A 25,340-nucleotide genomic window follows, 5' to 3' on the forward strand; every position below is an offset into this window, starting at 1 on the left:
AACTTAATGTATTTGCAGTATTACATTTGGAACCTTACTTACAGTTATGACTATGGTACCGTGTGTTGATTTGTGCCCTTCTCTGTGTTCCAAGTGTTCTGCTCTTATCCCGAGCAGCTGTGACTTTGAAATGACAAACAAAAGGGTTGGTTGGTAGATTCACTCACTGCGCAGTGTGCAGGCGGTAACTTTCACCGAGCTGCTGGGGGAATTAATCAAACGGGGATTTTTTTTTATTTTATTTTATTTTTTTTTTTTACGTCGGTGCCTGTTGCGCCGGTAGGCATCTTCCTGGTGGGGCCTGATGGTCGGCCCAAGGCTTCTTCCAGGTGGGGCCTGATGGTCTGCCCAGCCCGTTCTGGCGCAGGCGCCATCTTGCATTGGCTCATGCTGCCCCCCGGAATTCGTTCTTGATTCGCTTGGACGGCTTCCTCTAGAGTCCGGGTTGATGGGTGGTCTTCAGGACAGCATGTGGGTAGTTTTAAGCCACTCGGCGGTGACTGAAAAATCTGAGTGGTAGCGTAGATTCGAATCGCCCGTCCATCACGGGATGCTACGCTTGATGGATAATCTTGGTCTTGATCTTGACTTTCAGGGACTGTATAGCTACTAAGTAGAAATTGATGTTGATTAATTTCTTTCAATCATATTATATTTTAATATAGTTACTTTTACAATGAGAAGCAAAATGCATTTACACTAAACACTTTAGTCATCCACGGATGTCTGTTCTTTCAACATGCATCACAGAAAACATCAGTTGACCGGAACGCTGCACAGCAGAAATACCTTCAGACTAATCTGCCCAAGTTTGCCCCACGATTGCCGAACAGTGACGTCAGGCAGCACCCTGCTCCACCAATACTGTTCCCACGTAATAGCCACTTTAACCATCAGCGCCAAGATACCCGACACACTGGTGACTGGTGTGCTGCGTCGGTGTTGTGGGTTGTGTCGTGGTCACGCCGCACCGCGGTTCCCATGTGTGGCACGTCTGCTTGTGCCCTGTCTGGTCATGTCCTCCTCCTCTCTCTTCAGCTTATTCACACTCTCCTTTTCTGTTGCATCACACTATTCATTATTTAAATCAATCAAAATTTGTACCTTCGGCATATACCACGCAAGGGTAACTTTCTGGCATTTTCTGAGTGAAAAAGTGTGCTATATGCCTCAAAAGGTGATTTATTTTGTTCTGGGGACATCTGAAACTATTATGTCAAACGGAGGTGATTTGGTGTTGGTTTTGTACCAGTAACAATAACCCCTAGGCCTACCAAAACCTAACTATTACTTATAAGACGCAGGGTGATTTTTTAAAATCTTTTTTGAAAAAATGTGCATCTTATATGGTGGGAAATATGGTACATATGTGTTTCTTGATGTGTGCTCACAGATATTTTATGATCATGATGGAAATTTATTATGCACATAATAATTCCATTCATTTTTTCAGGTTCATGGAACACAGTTTGAAAAACACAACATCCATCCGATAATTGTTCAAGCTAACACAGAATGAGTGAAAAGTGAAAAGAACGCTTGACTTCTTGAAAAGAGTGCAATGACAGTGTATGTTATGTGATAATAGAGGCAGAGTTCAGTGTGTCTCAAGGGCCCGTGTTACTCCATCAGCAGTACGCACAAAGAGAACCGTGTGAAGCGACCATGAATCCCATGCCCGGCTTGCCGCCACTGCCCAAGAGTCTCAGTGGCCTCTTAACCTTCGCCAGCCGACGGGAGAGTGGTGGTGGTGGCAGCGTTGAGCGGCATAGTCCTCCGGTGAAGGCTAACACAGAGCGCTACAGTCCACCAGTCAGGGCAGACTTCGCACAGAATCTCGATGGACTCCACCCAGAGTCGGCACGGTCACACTACTCCGGTGTTGGTTACGGAGCGAGTGCCTTCGAACCATATTACGCCAACGGCTCAATGCAGGGGTTCTCACCGCGCTCATCACCCCGCAGTCACTCCTCTTCCCCTCGTAATCAGAGTGGTGGTGGCGGAGGGGGCACCTCAGGAGGCAGCAAGAGCCACAGTCCACGAGGCAGCCCGCCGGTGCCTGGCTCCATCACGGGAAACAACCCTCGGTTGAGCCCAGCCCACGCGCCTCTCAGGCAGAGGCGCACTGCCTACTTTGGACTCTCAGCTGGCCGTACTCAGGAAGGAGATGGTAAGTGCATTACACATTCTTCCAGTTGTTAATTTTTTTATGTGACTTTAACTCCCTCTTAATTTAGTGCAAGGACTTTTCTCACAAATATAGGTACTTTAATGCATGAAGGGCTGCCACATTGTGACAAATTTCCATTGTCCTTGCCATTTTTGTAAGCCTGGGGTAGTTTTTAGTGGATTTTTCAACAGTAAGACATTTGTGTGGACTGAAGCTAAACTTATTCAATGGAAATCAATCCATTTTGATGCGAAAATAAATACACCTGTCCCCCTTATTTGTGTGGGTTAGTGGACACTTAGGAGTGTAGAGGAGGAGGAGGGGCAGTGGTCCCTGTGAGATGGAGGAAGCAGACTAGCTGTGCAGGGCGCACCGAGGTGGCAGCACCGCGTCTGAAGCGTGAGGAGGTTAAACTTGTTAAAAAGTTTAACTTCCCTATATACCATATGCTGCACATTAAATCAAATGCTATTTATAGTGAGAAGGATCCAAATGATTTTCATTTATGATAAAAGTCAATTATACCTATTAACAATAGTTTAACATGTTAAGGAAGATAGACAGGAAGAAGATTGGTAGATAATTCTGAGATGACAACTCCTCCTCCGTGTGGCTCACCAGCTGCTGCTGTCGCCGCCGCCGACAGTTCATTCATCAGAGCCACCTCAGCCAATTAGGGTCCAGGAGGAACTCAGTCAAAGAGACTCGTGCAGCCTGTCAGAGGCTATTGTACTCTCACCCTCAGTCAGTCAAGGCTGCGGTGCTCCTGCCTTCAGTCAGTCAAGGCTGCGGTGCTCCTGCCCTCAGTCAGTCAAGGCTGCGGTGCTCCTGCCCTCAGTCAGTCAAGGCTGTGGTGCTCCTGCCTTCAGTCAGTCAAGGCTGCGGTGCTCCTGCCTTCAGTCAGTCAAGGCTGTGGTGCTCCTGCCCTCAGTCAGTCAAGGCTGTGGTGCTCCTGCCCTCAGTCAGTCAAGGCTGCGGTGCTCCTGCCCTCAGTCAGTCAAGGCTGTGGTGCTCCTGCCCTCAGTCAGTCAAGGCTGTGGTGCTCCTGCCCTCAGTCAGTCAAGGCTGTGGTGCTCCTGCCTTCAGTCAGTCAAGGCTGTGGTGCTCCTGCCCTCAGTCAGTCAAGGCTGTGGTGCTCCTGCCTTCAGTCAGTCAAGGCTGTGGTGCTCCTGCCCTCAGTCAGTCAAGGCTGTGATGCTCCTGCCTTCAGTCAGTCAAGGCTGTGGTGCTCCTGCCTTCAGTCAGTCAAGGCTGTGGTGCTCCTGCCCTCAGTCAGTCAAGGCTGTGATGCTCCTGCCTTCAGTCAGTCAAGGCTGTGGTGCTCCTGCCTTCAGTCAGTCAAGGCTGTGGTGCTCCTGCCTTCAGTCAGTCAAGGCTGTGGTGCTCCTGCCCTCAGTCAGTCAAGGCTGTGATGCTCCTGCCTTCAGTCAGTCAAGGCTGTGATGCTCCTGCCTTCAGTCAGTCAAGGCTGTGGTGCTCCTGCCCTCAGTCAGTCAAGGCTGTGATGCTCCTGCCTTCAGTCAGTCAAGGCTGTGGTGCTCCTGCCTTCAGTCAGTCAAGGCTGTGGTGCTCCTGCCCTCAGTCAGTCAAGGCTGTGGTGCTCCTGCCCTCAGTCAGTCAAGGCTGCGGTGCTCCTGCCCTCAGTCAGTCATGGGCATGGACAAACTCAGTCCTCTGCCTGCCACACTTATGTTTTTTACAGAAGAGGGAGGCGGCTCAAGGGTGCAAAAAGATGGCAGAAAACAAAAAAGCCTGCAAGGGTGCTGCTCCTGCAAACAGTGTCAAGTTGAAGATGGCAAAAGAGAGGCCAGAGTCATTTGGGGAGGTGTGTTGCTGCTCTCCTCCTGAAAGAGTTCAAGTCGTAGGCAGGAAGCAAGACAGACGAAGGAAGGTTGCTCCAGAGTTTACCAGTCAAAGGGATGAAGGAATGGAGATGCTGGTTAACTTGTTAGGGCACTCATGTTATTATGATGATTTTTCTTCTTTCAGTGCCTGACTCCCTGAGGAAGTGGCTCATCATTATGTGGCAAATTGATTCGTTCTATATAAAAAAGGTTTTAGTAGATTTGATAACATGTCTCAAAATTAGGTTCTCGTGCAAAATAAGTACTTAAATAAAATTTGTGTTTAATCACCATTGTACTGTGTTAGTTTACCCCTTGCTTGTGCTGCAGGTTGGTCTCCGGCAGCTGGATATGTCACTATTGTGTCAGTTGTGGTCACTCAACGAATCAATCCAAGAGTTCAAGCAGCTGGTCAATGAGCGGGCAGCCACTGGAATAGACTGGGAGGGGAGACACTTCAGCTGAAGATACAGATGATTATTATGGCATCCCCAGCGGCGTAATTCCAACCCTTACCTCCACCCTGTGCCTGGAGCAGTACCCACAGTTGTCTCCTCCTTCTGAGTCCAGTTTAGAATATGGAAACATATAGGGCCATGCAACTGCCCTCTCACGACGGAACAGAGGGTCAAGCAGTCAGCTGCGTTCACTGCCTCATCACAAGCGATGATGCCTCTTTTCAGAAGTTACTGCTAGGGCACCGACATCATCATGAAAATTAATTGGTGTTGTTGATATTAGTCATCAGTAATGTTTTTTTTTTTTTTTTTTCAGCTGTGCATCATTTTTATACTCAGAAGAGAAGTTATGATCTTGATGAAGCTACATGCTGGAGTCAAGGGGTGAACAGAGCTTGCTGCCGTATGAGGTGACTCAAAACAAGTCTTGTCACTTGGTCGTAGAAAGTATTTCAGTGGATCTTTTTGCACAAAATGCCAAAAGCTAAAGATTAAATTTACAAAAAAGAAGATACTATCGGTGCTCTGATACTATTTGGAAAGTAAAAGCAGTTGTTTTGATCGTTGTGTAGCCTGTATTGCAGACAGTTATGTTGAGCCAAGTGCTCTCAATACTTTCATGGATTGGCTACATATTTTTTCAGTTTGCCTTTTTAAGACCTGAGAAAAACAAATGCTAGTGTTTGACATTTCCTGAAATTTATTGAATTTTCATAAAAAAACAAAGGTCAGTGAATTTGAACCATCCATATAGCCACCACTCATACTGCAGTGTTTGCAAGGATATCACAACCTAACTGTGTGAAATCATAATCCAGAGAGCTTTTTTATTTTTTTTTATTTATTTATTTTTTTTTTTACTGAAAACTTGCAGCAAAACTTTTATAGATGAAAAATACTGTAATAGAACTGTCTCTATGTGTGTATCCTTGCTGCACCCAAGAAGCTGACCCTTAAATGAAGTAGTGTTGGACAATCAGACTGAAGTCTTCAGTCTCTTGAGTCATCTCATAATGATGCAAAACACTCCAGCATGTTGGTTTCACTTTTTTATATATATATATATATATATATATATATATATATATATATATATATATATATATATATATATATATATATATATATATATATATATATATATATATATATATATATATATATAGATATATATATAAAAAATCATGGTGGTATATGCTAAGGTGCACGTGACCTTGGTGCTCATCTCTGTCACATAGCTCTTTGGAGCCTGTGGTGGTAAGAACTCCTCACCTTGAGTTACAGGGCCAGTGTGACGCCTGGGCCATCACAGTAAACCTTCCCAGGTGTTCCCAGGTAACCATTTATCATCCAGCCTGAATGGGAGGATGACAGCTGGGTGGGCTGCCTGCCAGCTGCCCAGGCTGGGGTAGAACCCGGGCCCAGAGATTCATAGCTAGGCGTGCTAAGTACTGAACCACAGAGGCGCTTCAGTTGGTTGAGTGTGTTTATATATATATATATATATATATATATATATATATATATATATATATATATATATATATATATATATATATATATATATATATATATATATATATATGCAGTGTTCTCTTTCTATTCATAGATTTTTTTTATTGTGAATTTTATCATTTGTAGGTTACTCTTGAAAATAGGTAAATCTGAAATATTCTTAAATGTGTGGCATAAACTAGAAATTCCCACCACGGGTGCGGCAACAGTGTGAACAAGTGCCCCAGGGGCCCACGCCGCCTCCGCCGCCTCACTCCTCAGTTGTGCGTCGTCCTAAACAGTCATCAGTGTTGTTATTTTCACTGCCCTCATCACATGCTGCTCACATGATTCCTGGATGTTGTTCAGCCATGTCAAAGATATACAAATAGAAAAGATTACAAAGTGTCGAAGAAAAGCAGAAAACTAATGATACTGTTATAAAATATAGTGATATTGGTCAAGCTTAGAAGTGGTGTTATAGTTGGTTGGCCCATGTCTGGGGTGTGCATTATCATACTCTGGCGGACTTGTCACACGGCGGGTCCAATCGCGTGGATGATGTAAGACGGCCTTCGCATTGGAAACAGTCGTCAGTGTCAGAATATGTGCAGACAACAGTGACAAAAACTGTCAGTTATAATCAATTTTGAGTCAGAAATTATTGGTACTTTTGCAAACGACTGTTTTGTTGATATAAAGCCTGCTAATTTTCTCGGTGGTGGACAGCGCCAAGTCTGTTTAATAATTATAATCAACGATTATACAAATTAACTAAACAGCTGTTTGCAACAGTACTTTTTAACTCAACATCAACTATAGTTGACAGTATTTGTTATTGTTGCCTGAAGATTATTGATTCTGACGACTTTTCCATGCGTAGGCTGTCATACATTATCCATGAAATCGGACACGCCGTGAGACAGCAAGTTTCCAGGGCACAATAATAAACTCCTCAAATTTGGGCAAATGGACAACAGTATTTGCAGTAATGTGAAGCACATAACCCCTGAAAAGAGTAAGGGAACACTGTACATAGTAGTCTCCATGTAACACGATGGCTACCAAAGTAACTCGACAGCCTCTGAAGGAACTTGTGCTAAATGGAGTGCTATTTCAGTGTGATTTATTGATTTAGGACTCAAGATAAACACTCATTACTAGTTATACATTTATTGACATGTAAAAATGATGAAAAATTGAGCAAAGACCAAAATAGCCATTGTGGGAATGTTGAAGCAGGGATTCTCCGAGGATGAGACGCTGCTACCTGTAGTCAGTTTCATTTCATCTGTCCATCAACAAAGCGGGTATTTTGATGGCTGTGGCACATGCACATTTCTAGTTTGTGAATGTGTGAAAATCAACTGTTGTGATTGATATTCAAGCTAAGGTTTATGTATACAAAAGAACCCTCAGTCCTTATAAATCCCAAAACATACAAATACCTAAAAGATTGTATATAGTCAGATCATACTCGAATGATCTTTGGCCTTGCAAATGCCTATATATAATTCATCTCATTTCAGGTACATTAAAAGACATCTGGCTCTGCAAGTACAAATAAAGGGTATTGTAACAGTTTACTGCATGTAAATAACGATTAATATTCGAAATAACATGAAATAGTAAATTATAACTGTTGAGTGTGATGCTTGGCTATTTCAAATATTACCCATGTTATTTACATGTAACAGATTATCAACATTCCTTACATATAGGCACTTAGAGCTAGATGTCATTTTGTGGGCCTGCAATGAGATGAATTATAGGTATTTGAAACACTGATCTCTAATATAATAGAGATCAGTGATTTGAAAGGCAATCCGTAGATCGTTCAAGTATGATCTAACTTTACTGTTTGATACAAGCTTGTCTTTTGTGTGCTTGTGTGGTGTATTATTGATGCAAATTGGTAGGTTTGTGGTTTACATAAAAGGGTTTGTGGGTTCTTTTTATGCACAAACATTCAAATTTATCACTGAATATAAAGAGTTGATCTTCACGCAATCATGAACTAACAATGCGCAGGTGCCACATTTACGTTCGTGAGTGGACAGACGGAATGAAAGAGACTATAGTACATACCAGTCTGTGTACACAGGCACAGCCCCACACAAGAGTTAGCAAGTGCTTTTTGCTGCTTCCATAGTCAGACCTTGCAGAGATGCTCATCCAAATGGAACAAAGTAATATATTGGTGATTTTGCTAACTGTAACACCCATAGTCTGCTGTAAAGTTATGGAACACACAATGGTCTGCTGACACTCAATCAGCTGACTTCTTGGTCTTGCAGCACGTCAAACACGACACTTGCTGGACAGACTACCAGGAGCTCCTGTACATTCCCTTGGTTGCCAATACATGCCTCACCTCTTCATGTACCAACACACACACACACACACACACACACACACACACACACACACACACACGTCTGTTGTTTGAAAAACTCTCAAATTTAAGTCTCATGCTATATAGAAATTCTTAAATAAAATCATGTCAAACAGAGTGGTCACTCTATATATATATATATATATATATATATATATATATATATATATATATATATATATATATATATATATATATATATATATATATATATATATATATATATATATATATATATATAGATAGATAGATAGATAGATAGATAGATAGATAGATAGATAGATAGATAATGTGTGTGTGTGTTCATGATGCAATTATCACAAGGTGCAATATTTTTGTATATTTAGTGTACAGTGTGTCTGACCTTAGGGCAGATGTCTGCATATTACTTTTACCAGACGCCTTGATGGTTGGTTAGCTCGTGAGCACACAGTATTGTCACCTTTCATGGAGTGTTAGTGAAGGGATAGGTTGTAATCTTTGTGTGTGGCAGCTGCCTGCCAGACTGCCTTATCTTTTGGGCTGCCACCATCCTGGAAACAAAGACCTAAAATTTCCTTGTTATGCAAATAGAATTTTGCTGTTGGAAATGTTTTGTGAAAATGATCTGACTGAGGACATTGAATGCATCACTGAATATGGGGAAAAATATTCCAGGTAAAGATTTTGTGAAACTTGTTGAGCAGCACTGTTGTGGCCAGGGCATGAGGCTGGTCTGGTGCCTGGACTCCACTTCCTTGTTCTGCGGGGCATCAGGCGGGGCAGAGGGGACACAGTGGCCTGGTGTGTGGGCTCAGGGCTCTGCCTCAGGTCATCAGGAGGGGCAGGTGGACCTAGGGAGGAGGTACAGTGGTCAGTGTTTAGCATTATTTTGTATCAATATTTAGAAAGTTTACAGATCAAAAGACGACTTGTAAAACTCTCACCACAGTTTACAAAAACAACAACAAAAAATAATTTCTGCTTACTGATGCGGTCATGTTAGCTTGACAGCTGGTACATTGTGAATTCATTTTGACGACAGGCATATCACAATATTTCTAAGCATAGACACGCACTCTATGAAGCATATCAAGTTTGTTTACATAGTTGATGATAACTGCATATTTAAAACTTTATAATTTGTAACAGATTTATTTTCTCCATATTATCTCGAATAGCAATATCCAGTTTTTAACTTTAATTTTTTCTTAAATTAATCTACTAGTATAGTTTCTTCAGCAATATTTTCAGTATGCAACAAAACCCTGACTATTTGGCCCCTGGGTGCCCGGAGACCCTAAACATCCAGCAAAAATTTAACTGGCCAAAAATAAAAATTATCTAAGAAAATTGATAGAAGATTACAAAATTTGATCATGAAGATTTAAAATACCTAAAGTGGGGGCTGTTGACGCACTTTTCCTCCACCACGCCGGGCAGCACTGCACCCCAACCCTCCGGAGGACAGAAACCACTAGAGTCCTTGCTTACCTGACAGGACCCCTTCCTCAAAATACCTCCCCTCTCAATCACCTGATTCGCTCATCCACCCCCCACCCCACTCCTCTCTCGCCTCTCCTCTCCTGAGAGGTATGTTAGAGTCTTTCTGTGGATGTCAAGGGCCATTTCATCATAAATGATCTCCAACCTGAGTACCTACTGAGAAGCTGAGGCTCCCCCTCAGGTGAGCGCCAATAGCAGCTTGTTGGGCCAGTTACTTTAAGCAGTTGTATATAGTGGACCCTCTTGAGTGAGCAGCTCCCATCTACTGGGTGTCAAATGGCAGATGCTGATTACCCATTCATGAAAGCCCACCCTCTCTTGATGGGGTTAGAGACGCTGTGGCAAGGATGAGGGGTGCAAAGACACCTGGTATTTGTAACATCAGTGTGGAGCTGCTCAAAGCTGGAGGTGAGGCCATGATCCATGAGTTACATGTGATCTTGACTGCCATATTGAAGTCTGGTACCATTCCTCCTGACTAGAAGAGGGTTGGTTGTCTCAATCTGAAAAGGGAAAGGGACCACCAGGACTGAAAAAACTACCATGGCATTACAGTACATTGTGTGCCAGGCAATGTGCTTGCCTATCTCTTGCTCATGTGGATTAGCAACCAGCTGATGAAGTTGCAGACTTGAGCGGTACAGGTTCATGCCTGGTAAGTCGATGACTGACAGTATCCTTGTGCTTTGTGTTCTGGTGGAGCACTGATTCGAGTTTTGACAGGGGATGCTTGCAGTCCATGTCCATCTAGGGAAGGTGTTTGTTTCATAGCCTCCCGAGGCACTCTGTGATCTCCTGCAAGTCCAGTGGGATTCCTGCAAGGACCGTTGGTCTATTGCCTGGCCTGTACTCAAGGGCTGAGTACTGTGAACACAGGCTTGCCCCATCACTTTTCCCATCATCCCATCCTTGCCCCATCACTTTTCCCATCATCCCATCCTTGCCCCATCACTTTTCCCATCATCCCATCCTTGGCCCATCACTTTTCCCATCATCCCATCCTTGCCCCATCACTTTTCCCATCATCCCATCCTTGGCCCATCACTTTTCCCATCATCCCATCCTTGGCCCATCACTTTTCCCATCATCCCATCCTTGCCCCATCACTTTTCCCATCATCCCATCCTTGGCCCATCACTTTTCAACACTACATGGACTGGGTATCAGGCAGAGTTGAGGATTAGAGTCATTATGGAGCATCTGTTGACATTACCAGGGTCACTGACCTTGTTTTTATTGATGATGCAGTAATCCCTGGAGAGTCACTGCACGTTCTGGTGATGCCTCTCAAAGCACTGCATGAGGCAAAGACTAGGATTAAAGGTCTCCTGGGCCAAGGCCAAGGTGCAGGCATTTGGAGGCTTGCTAGATGAAACAGTACAGTCTGTTCATGAGTGTGGTGAGGACGTTGAGATCTTGAAAAACTTTACATACCTGGTAGCGTAGTTCAGAACAATGGCGGGCCTCTTCAAGAAGTCTTACGGCAGATTGGCTTGGCTCACAGTGTTATGGACTCGCTCAACACGAGTACATGGTGTTGACACCTGTGTATCTGGATCTGGATCCGGATCCTCAAGTTGCTTTTGCTCTCTGTCTTACTCTATGACTGTGAGTCATGGACACTGAATAGTAACTTAAAGAAGAGGATTGATGCCTCTGGTACCTGCACCGAGTCATGGGATATTGCTACAATATCTTTATGTCGAACCAGTGACTACTCCGTGAAAATTAATCTAGGGCTATTACATACATGATGCAGGAACGGCAACTCCGGCCATACGGGCTTGTGGCACACTACCAAGAAGTCGACCCTGCTCACTGGGTTGTTTCTGTAAGAGGCAACCCTGAGTAGAGGAGGCCAAAGGAATCCCCATGGAGTTAATGGCTTCAGCAAGTTAGTAGATCCGGCCTAAGGTACTTATGAAGGGAAGGGGCTTGCATGGAGACCTGCTCAGAGGAAATTGCTTGTTTAGAGTCCTGGAGGGAGTGAGGCGATGCCCCTCCATGCATGTGCCCTTATTGCTTGATTGAGTAGCAAGGTATTGAGTGTGTAAGTATTCTTGTGTGTGTGAGCAGCTGTGTAATGTCTCAAGCTGAAAGTAGCATTTACTATTTTTTTGTCATTCACTTCCCCAACTTCATGGTCTTTGATGCCATTTAAGGGTCTGGAAGTGGAGACTGTAGCCTCCAACTCCCCGTCTTGCCTTAAACTTGAGCTTTCAGCTCAACTGATTTTATACTGTTCTTTTCTGTTAATTATGTAAATTTCACTTTCCAGGAATTTTTAAATCAAATTCCCTAACTTTTCCCTGATTCAAATATTTTTTTTTACAAATTCATAGACTTTTCTCTGACTGGAAAAGGAAAACAATTTTTCCAATTTCTCTCTGACATCCACAAAGAGTGGAAACCCTGATAAGTCAAGACATGTTAGGTAGAACAATAGTGCAATAATTTACCTGATATGTGCAGACATGTAGTGGTGGATCTTCACCAATATTCAAGTTTGAACACTGAGGGTGCTCGTTGAATCTCAGAGTACACTCACAGATCCAGGAAGCCAGCTTTCTGGAGGTAGGATTACTGGCTCCGCCCGTTCTGAAGGAACATAATAGAAAGATCAGAGGTTAAGTGTTCTCATCAGCATAACTGGTTAGTACAGTTTACTTTGCAAAGGTCATCAATGAATTACAGAAGAGTGGGTGATCGAACAGAACCCTGTGGAACACCAGTATGTAGGTATAGGAGTGGAACAATGACAGTCTATTACAGCAGAAATAGATAGCCAGAAAAGAAAGTGGAGATTAAAGTACAGAGAGAAGAATAGTCCACTGTGGGATAGTATAGAAAGCAAAGATTAATGCCAGCCTCTGTCAAAAGCTTTCAAGATGTCTGAAGCCACAGCAAAAATTTTACCAAAGACTTGAGAGAGTAAGGAAAGCAGGAAGGTCACCAGTACAACCCAATCCCTTGACCCCACTCTCCACTGACTTGATATATGCTTTTGACCATGGTAGAAAAGGCACTGTGCATCATACCACCAGCCCTTCCTTATAACCACTGCCCAACATGACCTGCCATTACATGACTGGCTGTTGTCCTGCAGCCGACACCCAACACCTACCTGTCCCTAGTGTTTAGTGTTCATGACAGAGGCTGCCTTACATGCCAATGGGAAGTAGAGGCAATGTGAGCTGTTTGCCAATTAGTACTGATTAGTACTTGGATCAGGAAAAAATAAGGAGCAAGATTATTCTGTGATGTGAAATGTCATCCCAATCAAGACTGACACTTTATTTTGACAGCAGCTGAGTTAAATTTTCTAGAAGTTTATTTTCTTTCTGATTTGAGCAGCATTTGGGAGTTTGCTTGCTAATTGGCAAACATGCATTACAGCTACCTTAGAATTTAGGCTTCAGTGAGGTAACCAACTGCTAGTTGTCTCATTCCTGTGTCATTTAGTGAGTCACCTCTCACTTTAGGATGTGTCATGCCTCAGGCCTAGTAATATAATACTCATTTACAATTAACAGAATTGTTAGGATGGGTTCTTCTCTTATTTAAATTATATTTCTGTTGCCCTCCTTATCTTCCTTCTTATTTATGCATATTCAGTCTTAGTCTCTGGGCCTCTGAATAGTTTTATTAAAGAAAATATAGTTATTTCACTAATAACTGCAGTGTTTCCTGAAGTGACACAGATTGTCCAGTTATACCTTGCAATGCCTCACCTGCCCGCTGACCAGCAACATCTATTGCAGGATCTTTGTAGTCCCTCACTGACACTTCGGGAAACAAAGTGAAATGGCATTTTCAGTTGGGAACTTTTAGTGAAGTTCCCAACAAGATGTTGGTGCTGTCAGCTACACTGTGGCCCCAGGGCTTGTGGAGGTAGCTGAGGCACTCCCTTGGGGAAGAGATTGTGTGAAAATTAGGACGAGGTCAGAAGCAGTGAGCTTTCAAACAAGTATGGCACAAAGTAAACTTAATCTCATTTTTGAAAATAATTGAGCTTGCATTATATTGATAAAGTCTGTCAGCAGCTATTGTATGAATTGCATTTTTTTGTGACCTTTTTATGTATATGTGTCTAGTAACTGCTATGTGTCGATATTTTATGAATTAGCAGTTGAGTGGGTCTTGCTCAACCTCTTTACCTTGTCATTTACACTTAAGGATTTCAGTGTTGAAACCAGATGTCTGTTGCATATTTTACATTAAACATTTGCAAAGAGTGTTTTCTTGAAGTTGTAGTGACATATATGAATATATCAGTAATATCATGAGTATGTTATTTTGACAATAATCTATCACTTGATTTTAGTTCTTTGCTGGCAACCAAGAGCATGCAGTGCAGTTGTGTGATGGTGGAGGCAGCAAGCCAACAGAATAGTTCAAAATATAGAAACTCATCAACTCTATTGTCTCCTCAGCTAAGGCAATGTCCAGCTATGTCATTTTATGGATTCCTGGTAATAATAATGGTGCAGTGTTTTGGGCAGGTCACAGTAATAGGTAGTGTTTACAGGATGACTCATTGACTTTGATACTGCTACTGTTTATACAGTCTTGGAGAGGAACATATAGGAATAAGAAGTCTTTAAAGCCAACACTTAGTGGTATAAAGCAATGAAGACCTTTTTATTTTATTTTTATAATGGTTTTGCCAGGTATGGAACTAGTTAGCGGATCACTCTTGGTATTATGTGTTCAAGTGCCCATCTCAGTGATCCAATGTACTGAGTACTTTCACATTTAACATTTGAAGGCAGCTCTGATATATATTTGTTATAGTTGCTTCAGCCCCAAAGTTCAGTCAACTAGACATAGAGAACCTGATTGAAGTTCCTCAGTATATCATTTGTGTTCCTCAAATACTTGGACGATAGAGTAACCTGAGGGGCAGGTAGGTAAAAACTGATGTGGTTTCAGTAGTTAGGATACATGTAAATGAATTCATTTGTCATTCAGTGTTACATTCCCAAGATGGACAGTTGTTTTATTAATGATATGCATGTTAAGTATTTTTATTAACCTCTACAAGGTATGTGCTGTCTCTTTTATACATTCCATTTTCAGACTTAGCATCTTGGTCATTAACACATGGCATTTATGGTGTTGAATAAGGTATGTTTACTGTACAGTTAATTCATGCATTCCCAGTGAATTGAACTTTTTCATGGATATTCCTCATTACTGTGTGATAGATGACATATTTATTATTGTGTGAATTATTAGAGATTTTTTCGCCTTGTCCACCCCACTGAGGAAAGTTCCCATGAGGGAACAGGGTGTTGGTGATATAGATAGATATGTATTGTTGATCTTTGTGCTATAGTTAAATATTTAGGTTATTATGAGAAAGCTGGACGAGTTACTGACAGGATGAACAGTATGTTGTTGTTTTGTAATATTTCTTGTAAACTTAAAAGCACGAATAAGACTTGATGGGGCTGGGACGGCTGCCCGTCCGGGCAAGCACCGGAGCGAGAGACTCAGTAGTGTCAAAGCTGTGGACGTCATGCGATTTATTTGTAAATGGAAGATGGAAAGAAAAACTTGTATTTCTTAACCTTCCATTTTAGTAGTAAACTTCACAAAAGAAATAAAAAGTACAGTATTGCAATCTTTGACCTTCGCGATGAAGTAACTTGAAAGAAATTATGGTAATAATAATAATGTCACTTCTTTCTCCAAAGCACCAATTAATCTCAAAAATTCATTATTGCCTTGAAAACTATCAGTAAGCATTACAATCTTTACTCAAACTTTCTCAAAAAATTCCACTCTGGATGATTCAGGCATATTCTCCAACTCATCCCCCCCCTCTGTCTCCATTATGCCTGTTATTAAAATTAAGAGAGATGTTTTTTATGCCCTCTCTGGTACCAACACTCAAAGGCTTATATAGACCTGATGAAGTGCCTCTTATTGTCTTTAAAAATTGTGCATCCATGCTGACACCCTGCCTGGTCAAACTCTTTCGTCTCTACCTTTCCTTCCTGCTGGAAGTACGCCTACATACAGCCTGTAATTTAGAGAAGTGATCTTTCCAATCCCTCAAACTACCGTTCCATAGCTTTACTTTCTTGTCTTTCTAAAGCTTTTGAATCTATCCTTAACCGGAAGGTTCTTAACCATCTATCAGCTTCTGACCTTTCCTCAGATTGCCAGTATGGGTTCCACAAGGGGTGTTGTAATGGTGATTTTCTTTCCTTCCTGACTGACTCCTGGTCATCCTCACTTAACTGTTTAAAAGTGAAACTTTTGCTGTTGCCTTAGATCTAAGGAGCTTTTGTCAGAGTCTGGCACAAACATTTTCTTTCTAAATTACCCTCCTACGGATTCTATCCCTCTCTCTGTACTTTTATCTCCGGTTTTCTTTCCGAATGATCTATCTTTGCTGTGGTAGATGGTCACTGTTCTTCCCCTAAACCTATCAACAGTGGTGTCCCACAGGGCTCTGTTCTATATCCCACTATTGTTCATTAATAATCATTCCATAAATAAACTGTTCTATCTACTTCTACACTGATGACTCAACTCTGCATTATTCAGCTTTTAAAAGATGACGCTCCCAACAGGACTAACAGGACTCAAGGTTAGATGCTACAGAACACTTAAACTCTGACCTTGCTATCATTTCTGCCTGGGGCAAGAGGAACTCGATGTTCTTAAAAAAATGTAGTTAATTGGCTCTGCCCCCTACTGCCTTGGAGACAACCAGTATTCGAGACCTCTTCCTAACTTTTAATCCTTCAGCTTATTCTGTCTTAACTGTTCTTTCCTTTGGACTTCTCAAATCTGAACCTTATTTCTTCCTTCTGTTTTGCCACTCCTGTACAGCCTCAGGACCCACCGAAGAGCGCTTCTGACATTTTGCTTCAGCCCGATGGGACAACCTGAGGATGGACTTTTCCGATTGCCAATGGAATGATTACTGCTTCCAGGAAAGAGACCCCTTTGTAAGTGCTCAGCGCATTACGGAGGTGATTGTCTTGGGAATGGAGGCACAAATTCCATGTGTACTTTCCCTAGAGATAGAGGGGTAGCTCACAAAAGGTGCCTGACCCTTCTAATTCTTGCCAATCATGACCTTTACATTTCTGCCAGAAAACTCACCAAAGCTATTCAACTCACAAAATTCATCTAAAGACAAAGCCAAAACCTTGCTTTCTCTCATTCTTTCAGAAACTTTTGCTATTGCCCTTGAAAGCCTAAAGCCTTTGACAGTTTGGCACAAATTTTTGCTTCCTGACTTACCCTCCTACTTTTATCTCCAGTTTCCTCTCTGGCTGTTCTGTCTCTGTTATGGTAGACAGTCACTCTTCCCATAAATCTATCAACAGGGGTGTCCTACATGGCTCTGTTCAATCTCCCACTCATTCTATTATTCATTAACTGATCTTTACATAAAAAACTGCTATCCACTCTTGTGCTGATGACTTCTCTGCATTACCCAACTTCTTTTTCGATGGTCGTAACGTACGCCTGGCAACGCGACATTTTTAACGTCGGGAGACAAGATCGTGATTGTGTGACAGCGGCCTTATGCAAGAGTTATAACCAGTATCTTCATTCCTCTCACTGGTAAACTCTGGAACAGCCTTCCTTCGTCTGTATTTATACCTGCTTACGACTTGAACTCCTTTAACAGGGAAGTCAAGACACCTCCCTCTGAACTTGACCTCTCTTCTGGCCATTCCTTGCTGCTTTTGAAGTAGCACCGATTGGCTGATCATCGGCAAGATTTATTTATTTATTTATTAACTATTATTATTATTTTTTATTTTTATTTTTTTGGTTTATTGCCCTTGAATTGTTTCCTTTACCGTAAAGAGTTGCTGACTTTTAGGAGCGCTTCAACTTGTTTTGTTTCAAAGGGAAACAGAGCTACACGCCAAACCTGCAAATGAAATGGTTAAAACGGCATTAACCCGAACCGATCAAGGGAGAATACAAAATAAGGTGGAAACGAAACATATCAAGGAAAGAAGATAATAATCAGTGAACCGGACACTATGGACCGGACACTCGCCCCAGCCCCTGTCATTGAAAAATTGGAAAATCAACCGCTTTGGTGCGAATCGCCATAACTCCCTTATTTCTGGGGCTACATAAATGTTTTTGGTATCAATCGACGGCAAAATGAAAGGGCTAAATTTTTTAATATGCGATCGTGCTAAAAAAAACCGAGTCGAAAGGGTAAAAAATCGAATAAATTAAAAAAAAACGACTGAAAAAAACTTTTTCAGTTCCCAACCTTGAAACCCACTCATTTTTTTTTGAGAATTTCAAAAAAACTTATTTGACAAATAGTTTAGCCCTACCAATGTGCTTTCCAATATGATGCATAACATTTCCCTACTCCCAGTAGTTTCGTCGCTAGAGCTCGAAACGTAAACCCTTTTGAGAGCGATTTTGACGAACTCCAGACACTTTGCCGTTTTTGTCTAGTGTGGCATTGCTATTGCCTCTAGAAGGCTGTAATTTGGCATGTAGCCCCTCTTGGCAATGTAGTTTGACCAGCTCGAAGGATTTTTTGATAGCTCGATTCCAAGTTTGTCGTCGAGCCGTCACAAAATAGCCTGTTTTTCGGCCCTTTTGCCGCGATTTGGACACGTCCTAGTTTTTTGCTTATAACTTTTTTTTATTTATTTAGTGCTTTCCATTTTTTTCTGATTATTAATCTGTATTAATAGAGCTTTCATTTGCCACCAAGCACGCCTTCCTAGCTTCAGTAGTTTTTGCTCGAGCTTGACCAGAATTCGCGACGAAAATTCGCCGAATCTGACTCATTTCACGCGCCGCGACGAAAAACCTTCCTGACGCCACAAAAATTAATATATCTGCATAAAAATTCATATATGAACACTTCAATATGTTGACTATCTTGTATTAAAATCATTTTAAGATATCTATATAAAAAGTTACTATTTTTATATAATCATTTCACTATATAAATCAACCTATATTAAGCGCCTTATTATACATGTTATTTTTTTTATTTAGTATTCAACCCTATTTCTTCCCATTTATGAATAATACATTTAATTTGCTTTCTTTTGATACCAAATATATATATATATATATATATATATATATATATATATATATATATATATATATATATATATATATATATATATTTATTTGGTATCAAAAGAAAGCAAATTTCTGTAGCCTCAGAAATATAGGAGTTATGGCGATTCGAACCAAAGCGGTTGATTTTCCAAAATTCGCGGCTTAATGACAAGGGCGCCGCAAAATCAAAAGAGTCTGCCGTCCATTACTTGAGATGTAATAATGAACCTGTTTTGAAAGAAAAAAAATATCACAGCCTAACAGTTCATCAAGAAGCAATAACGGACATCAAAGGTTATATTCTTAGAAGCTTTCGACTCGTACGTTAATTACTTCTAAAGGCCAAAAAGGAGATTTAATGCGTTCTCACGAGTGTTTTATTCACATTCATAGTAGAGAAGGCTTACCAAACTACCAACAGGGTATCGTTGCTATATTATCGTACTCAGAGCATCGTATTTACCTGTTTGTCCTATAACTATATGCCAAGAAACACCAGTAATTAACCATTTTAACGATAACTATATATGAAGTCAGTTATCGGGATGAAGGAGAGTTTTTGGTTCGGAAATTGGCACACATAAGAGGCTGAGTATGACAATCTGGCACCGTTGCAACAGGGTCTGAAAACTACCCATGGGAAGGCCCACAACTGCGAAAGCCTCACATTAACTATGTCCAGAGGCCGACGAGGTCAACCGGGTTCTATATAATGAGCGTTTCCTCCGGTTCATGGTACCGAAGAAAGGTCAAAATACCAGAAGAGCCATGAAGCTTCCCCTGGAAATACCCCAAACTACAAAAGCCTTTTCTTATGGGTGAGTTTGGGTCCCGAAATGTTTTTAACCCCTTGAATGCGGATTTCCTACAAGAAGACATCACCAAGCTACAGGAGTGGAACAAAAAGTGGCTGCTCCAATTAAGTGAAGAAAAATGTGAGGTCATGCATCTTGGGAGGGGAAATCCAGCATACCAATACCACATAGGAAACACTCCACTATCCACCACAGAGCCAGAGAAAGACCTGAGAGCATGTTACCAGGCTACCAGTGAAGGCGAAATCCGTGCCAATCGCAGCGGACGGGTTAAAAAAGATGACCCTTGTATACGTGGGGAAAGAATAGATGGAAATTAAATCTACACCAACTGTCGAGAGACGGAGACAAGCACCAGTCACACTAACAATAAACCTGCAGTCACCACCACGTATACCTTCCACTCTCCTCCACGCCCCACAGCTACACAGGATAATGGTTTGAGATGCATGGGCCCCGTTGTAGTAAGGGCTTGGGCCATACGAAGGTCAGTGTCGACGGCCCATAGGTATTAGGTTGATGAATGAGGCGGGAGAGTCTAAACGAGCAGAGGGCATAGTTTGGGTTAACGGAACTACTACTTTATAGGGGTCATATTCTTTACACATTTCGGCGCCCAAGCACACATATTTGGCAAAGTTTTCGGGGGAGGAATTTTAGGGTTTTCCAAGGGTAGTTTAATGACTCTTCTGACAGGTTGGCCATTCCTCTGTGCCATGAACCTAAAAAAACACTAACGGGAACCCGATTGATTTCCTTTTTTGTCTTTTTGAAATAGTTGATGCGAGAGGCGGAAGCGTCTGAATACGAAATTAATTAAACCCACCAACAGTTGCCCGGAGAAAGACTTGTTGCTCATAAGCTCTCACAAGGATACAAGGTGACTACACAAGGCAGCTCCTGAGAAAGACTTGCTCGTCGCCTCTTCTGCCCTTTCATGATTACATATCGCGTTAACCAAACAGCTGAAATAAGTGTTAGGTAATGAGTCTAATGACCCTAGCTCTCTGTGGAGTTCTCAAGATGTGCACTGCAGACCACCGGGCCCAGATAAGTATAGTTATCTTAAATTATCAGTTTATTAAAATAGAAAACAACTTACCATGTGTTGAAGCTAGAAATGTGGACACAGTGGAAGTCCAGGACACTCTCAACCACACGTGTCCGTCCGCCCAGAGACTCCGGAGTGGACTGACTCGAGGCTGGCCGGAGGGAGTCGCGTCCAGTTCCGAGCATGTGACTCAAAACCCCGAAACTCGACGATTCCATTTATTCTTCCCGGTTAGAAGTTTGTATAATACACAATGACGCAGTCTTGTCACTGTCGAATCTCAGACATCATGTAAGGAAAACTCAAGCAAGCTGTACATTGCCTCGACTCTGTGAGGAATCTTACTTAGTGCTTCGTCAGTCTGAGCACTGGTTGGGGCCTTAAAATACTCACACCTCCTGATGCAAGACGAGCGTGATAAAAGAACCAGTTATTCACCGTCATCTCAACACTTGTATATCGTTGAACCTGACAGAGTAATTCTTAACAGTACTATCATCGGTCTGAGTACTAGCAGAGTCTCAGCTGCTCACACTTCCAGGTACAAAACGAGAGTGAGAGGAATGAACGAATTATGTACTGTCAACACTTTATCAAGATGAGGTCACAGACAGACCCGCTCATTACCAGACTGTCCAGACTGCCTCTAGAATTGAAAATGCGATTTGTCCGCACCACCCTATGTGCAGGTGTCGCGTGACGTCATCGCGCTGACCACCTTCGAGAAGGTTAGATGTCTTGGTTCGGGATGCAGTCCATTGTAACTTAATTTTTATCTTGATGTTAGTGGTGGCCCATAACTTTTGCATCGGGTGTTCCTTTAGCGAAAACAACTCAAGGTGTTTCTGAAGTTTCAAACCAGACCCACAATCTACGAATTTGGCAAAACCATTAATAATTTCAGCATGTAGACAATTTTTTTTTTTTTTTTTAGTGCTTTTGACCTTCATAGCCGGAAAGAAATGTATCCCTCGTTTTCCCTTATTCACCATCCGAAGCGAGAGGGGGGGGGGGGGGGGGAAGACGAAGCATTAGCCGTGGAAAAGAAGCAGATTCGTTCACAACACGCCAGAAATCGGAAAACCCTTGCCTACATGATGAAACGCATGCTGGTCCCAAACTCCGGCCATATTACCCAACACACAGCGCTACATCCCAACATACAGAGCTACGTGCGTACGCTCTATACATGTAGGTACTTCACTTTCTCTCCAACAGCTCTTTCAACGCCCCAGCCATCCGTCAGCCGTACTATAAAAAAAAGCAGCAGCAGCTTCCATTCTCGTCCTGTTTTCTCATTCATTTCTCCGTCACTGTGTCTCCAAGCAAGGTGATCACTGCTTTCTTTTATTTATACAGGATATGGTTATTCATGGACACTAAAATACAAAACTGTGACACTATTTCCACTTTATTTCATCCACGATATTAGTTGTTTGAATACATAATGGACTCGGATCAAAATTTCTCGGATAATGGTAGCATATTCACTTCAAGGAGCTCAGGATAAAAAAAAAACAAGGCTACGTTCATTCCACTACCATATTTGAGGGATGGCTCACTAACCATAACACAGACGCCACGACCAGGACTTCTTTTTAAGCCCATAGTTGCCAGAGCTGCCTTTGTACTGTATGGCGTTGTTTTTTCCTCTCTTCCAAAGCAGACACCATTAGGGGGGGAGTATGAAGACGCCTTTTGTACTAGCGCCTCTGTGGTGCAGTGGTTAGAACAACTAGGTATGAATCCGCGGGTCTGGGTTCGAATCCCAGCATAGGCGGTCGGCGTGCAGCCCACCGAGCTGTTTATCCTCCCTCTCTGGCTCGCTGACAAGTGAGTACCTGGGAAACCTACAGAAGGTAAACTGTGGCAGCCTGTGATGGGTTCTTCCACGCCACAGGCTCAGGGGCCACTGGACGGAGAGGAGCGCCGAGGCCAATCGCAGTTTTATGCCCAACTTTAACTTTTTGTCTTGAACTAAACTGAACTCCGAACATTTGCAAAACTCTTTGTCCTTTTTTCGGGAGCAGTGCAATGCATGGCTTCCATTTCAACCCTCTGACTGTTCCTTTTCCCCTAATAACACTTGTTAAGTTGATCATTTTCTCTCCGATGAATTCACCCCAAAGCAACACACTGATATGGTGTCATAGAAAATATTTCCTATGGCAATTCACTCAACAAAGAATACACCTTCCTCACGACGAAGCCCTGTACTGCTGCATTTATGCCCTGCAAGGCTCTGCGCCACAACCACTTGTGCAACAAAAATGCGAATGTCTGCTCCGTTTCAATGAATTTTTCTCTCTTTATCTTAACCACTAGTAGCAGGTTTAGTTTGATCCTGTGCAAAGCTGAGGACATGCCTGCACGTCCCTCAAAGCCTACGCTGTTACAGGCTGCAGCCTGCCTGTGTACAGCCTGGTGCCTCACAGGCTGGGCGTATAGAAGGGTCACATATCAAGACTAACCCTAAGTTAAAATGGCAACTATCGCTTAATAAATGCAGTTATTTCTATTCAATATAATACATATACTACTCTAACTGCTGCTTATGCTCTGGCTGGAAGCCTGCTCGGTGACGTCTGAATATTCATATTCTTATTTATAGTTAACCTAAATGTTCATCTTTCACTGTGAGGAAGTATCCAGTGCATCTCAAGGCCAGGCTGAAGAATTTGGGCATTGAACAGTGGACACTCATGAAGTAAGAAATTGGCTCCAGTGTGATAATTAGCATGATAAATTTTCTGAAATGGACAAATTAAGAACTATGGTTTCATACAAATTAATCATTCACAATGCTAAATATAACTGTATTTGAGCTTATATACGAAGCAAGCTGCTAAATGCAAATGCTCTTACTTACTTTTGTATTATATACATATTTTAAAGTTATTATATCCATTACTTGTTTCCTAATATCAACACAAAGGAAGTGAAGTCAGTGAATGAGACGGCACAAACATCTTTTCTGAAGTTTGCATCCTCATGTGCACACCATTCACCTTTGCAGCGTGCAGGCCACTCACACGCTAATCCTTTTTATTGAGCCCCTGCAGTAGGTGTATTTACTCATTGGCGGCTGGCATATTATTCCACAATAAACTTATTAATCACGTCATTACAAAATTCCTAAATTATATTCTTCATCAGCAACAGCTCAATGGGTACCACAGCAGCAGACTTATTGTGTGTGTTTACCACTATGCTCCATGTGAGGCCCTCACAGCAACAGGAATGGCCTCACGCCTACTTGATGACAACACAGGGATGACACTGGCCAGGTTTTCTAGAAGTGGAACTCAGTGGTGGCATCGTGGGCACTTTGGGGTTCAGCCTCAGCCTCCTCCATCCTGCTGGGCTCTAATCGAGTGCAGGAATAGCATGGTCAAGGTGGCTGCCAGTGGTGGTCTTTGGTGGTGTCTGCTGACTCTGGTGTTTGTGTTGGGGACTGGTTCCTCCACATTGTTGTTCAGAGGGTACTTCTGACACAAGGAGTGAAACCTGCTGAAGGGATGAAGAAATCGCGATTGCCGTGAGAAGGTGGAGGGAAGGGGAGGCGCTGAGCCCCTGAATGAAAGTGTCCCTGGGAGATGTGCGTGTTATCAGTCTCTGAGGAATTTCAGGAGGGTGGGGAACCCTGCTTCATGCCTGTAATGGGAGTGAATGGGTGCGTGGAGGAGACAGAAAAGCTGAAAGAGGTTGTGGAACTGTTGTCTCTGATGGAGGCTGGGAGACGGAGGTTCGGTGTTTGGACTTTTTGACTGTTTGACAACTTCAAGTCCAAGGAATCACGGGAAGATGAATCTCTGAATGGCAGGAGAGTGAAACTCGATGCAAGGGGAAGAGGTGATGATGTAGTGTCTGAAGAGTTAGCATGGTCTATTAGCAACAAAGCGATGGAGCATTGCTCAGAATTCTATGAGTTTTGGGTGCGTGTGGCCGTACCAAAAGAGGTTGGAATACTATCCTTTGTAGTTCTTCAGGGGCAGATTGGCTCTTCCACCCTTATGACTGGTGAAAGAGAACCTGTTTCCAGGGCTGCGAGCCACACTGCTAGGCATCATGCTGAGACCTGTGCCTGGCTGCTCTGTCTCAAAGTGCTGTATCTCCTCTCCGAGCCACACGTGCCTTGGCAGAACTGGGTAGGGGTGGGGTTCTTTTGTGGTATTGAGAAAAAAGGAATTTCAGTTTGTGTGTGTGGATAATATGGATCCTCTTACATTACTGTCTTTGAATTTAGTTTTTAGGTGTGGTTATAAAGAGTGCAGGAGTGGTAGATATTTTTTCAGGAAGGACTGTAGCCCGGTGGTTAATTCCAAGGTTGCCTGAGTCACTGGCTGCCTTGATGGCTGACTGCTTGACTGTGTGACAGGTGAAGTGAACGGTTGCTTTGTGGGGTGAAATAAATGACTGTCTACTTTCTGGAATGAATGGTGCTTCTATGTGGGAGTGGTTGGTTGCCTTACTGGTTGTGTAATTGTTGTTCTGGTTGGACTGAAAGGGTGTCCTGGCAGGTGTGTTGGTTTCTTGTCTGGTCA

At 42.5% G+C, this 25,340-nt stretch overlaps 1 long non-coding RNA gene and 1 pseudogene across 2 annotated transcripts; one reads left to right on the top strand and one right to left on the bottom strand.

The window, feature by feature from the left end:
- The first annotated feature begins 1,391 nt into the window (after positions 1–1,391).
- On the top strand, positions 1,392–5,434 carry LOC126998256 (protein FAM89A-like; annotated as a pseudogene).
- A 3,328-nt stretch (positions 5,435–8,762) lies between these two features.
- Positions 8,763–21,641, bottom strand: LOC126997867 (uncharacterized). Of its 2 annotated transcripts, none has more exons than XR_007752421.1 (3): positions 20,848–21,641; positions 12,306–12,444; positions 8,763–9,194 (listed from the first exon to the last, which is right to left on the bottom strand). It is a non-coding gene; the product is annotated as an uncharacterized LOC126997867 (long non-coding RNA). The 2 variants fall into 2 exon arrangements; XR_007752422.1 differs by lacking the exon at positions 20,848–21,641 and adding an exon at positions 13,578–13,651.
- Positions 21,642–25,340: the final 3,699 nt, after the last annotated feature.

Source organism: Eriocheir sinensis, chromosome 13 (genome assembly GCF_024679095.1).
Source record: "Eriocheir sinensis breed Jianghai 21 chromosome 13, ASM2467909v1, whole genome shotgun sequence".
In the NCBI taxonomy this organism is placed as follows: Eukaryota; Metazoa; Arthropoda; class Malacostraca; order Decapoda; family Varunidae; genus Eriocheir; species Eriocheir sinensis.